Source organism: Austrofundulus limnaeus, unplaced genomic scaffold (assembly GCF_001266775.1).
Source record: "Austrofundulus limnaeus strain Quisiro unplaced genomic scaffold, Austrofundulus_limnaeus-1.0 Scaffold264, whole genome shotgun sequence".
Taxonomy (NCBI): domain Eukaryota; kingdom Metazoa; phylum Chordata; class Actinopteri; order Cyprinodontiformes; family Rivulidae; genus Austrofundulus; species Austrofundulus limnaeus.
Window position 1 is genome coordinate 638056 of NW_013952666.1, and position 691 is coordinate 638746.

Here is a 691-nt window from a genome sequence, read left to right on the forward strand (position 1 = left end):
TAGGTTGAAATGACCCGTCATGGCCTAAAATAAGAGTTCAGCAGTTCCTGCCAATTCTCAGGCCTGTGCAAGACCTGCTTTCAGGCAGTAATTCCTGTTTCTTCACTCGAGGTGACCCCTACAATACGCACAATTTAAGAACAAATCTGTGCGTACGAACTGTTCTTGCATGAGGCCCAATATTTCTGAATGAACTAAGGAAAGGTGAATATAGAGAAATATTTATAGACACATATCCAATGTGGAAAACTTTTTTCTTACATATAATTAAATAAAAAATGTGGGAATTTATTTTTATTCCAAAAAATACAAGGAGCTATAAACAGGAAAATAATAAAACTGATTTAGCATTCACACTAAAAAAATGTGTCTGTTTTGTTTGAGCAGCTAAAATCTAAAGTGAGTTCAGCTCTTTTGAGCCCGGAACACTGAATTTGACGAGTTACGAACTGGACTGCAGACCGCTGCTCGTCAGCAGGCACTTCAGAAACCTGCAGGGTCTCTCTGAGCTTTTAAAACACAAACTCAGTTTCAGGGTTTCTTCTTGGAAGTGTTGGAAAGGTTTCAGTCAGAGCTGTAGGAAGATGGTAACTTATGGCAGGATGTGGAACAGATAAAACAGGGTGTCTTAACAAAGACATGTCTCAGTCCTCTGGAAAACTTTGAAGACAGGCCAAGATGTTCTCCACTA